Source organism: Etheostoma spectabile, chromosome 14, assembly GCF_008692095.1.
Source record: "Etheostoma spectabile isolate EspeVRDwgs_2016 chromosome 14, UIUC_Espe_1.0, whole genome shotgun sequence".
NCBI classification, from domain to species: Eukaryota; Metazoa; Chordata; class Actinopteri; order Perciformes; family Percidae; genus Etheostoma; species Etheostoma spectabile.
The window spans coordinates 14,668,891-14,669,404 of NC_045746.1; the positions used below are offsets into that span (position 1 = coordinate 14,668,891).

Below are 514 nucleotides of genomic sequence, written 5' to 3' on the forward strand. Positions count from 1 at the left end.
AAATGACAGATTAGACATTCGTATAATTGGTCACAAAAAGTTAGATTTTATTTACATAATTTACACTTTCAAAAAAACAGAAAACAAAAAAATGGCGTCTGCAAAAGTTTGGGCACCCTGCCGAGTTTATAGCATGTACTGCCCCCTTTGGAAAGCCGAGACCTGACAGTGTCATGGATTGTTCTCAATCATCGTTTGGAAAGACCAGGTGATGTCAAGCTTAAGGTTTTAAATGCCCAGACTCATCTGACCCCCCCAACAATCAGCACCATGGGTTCTTCTCAGCAGTTGTCTAGAAAACTGAAACTTAAAATAGTTGACGCTCACAAAGCAGGAGAAGGCTATAAGAAGATGGCAAAGCGTTTTCAGATGTCAATATCCTCTGTTTGGAATGTAATTAAGAAATGGCAGTCATCAGGAACAGTGGAAGTCAAAGCAAGATCTGGAAGACCAAGGAAAATATCAGACCGAACAGCTCGCAGGATTGAGAGAAAAGCAAGTCCAAACCCACGTT

At 40.7% G+C, this 514-nt stretch overlaps 1 protein-coding gene across 2 annotated transcripts in view; it reads left to right on the forward strand.

Annotated features, from left to right (window-relative positions):
• The window catches only part of snx27a (sorting nexin 27a), a 17,106-nt gene that overhangs the window by 10,565 nt on the left and 6,027 nt on the right, over positions 1 to 514 (forward strand). The gene's annotated exons all lie outside the window — the stretch shown is intronic.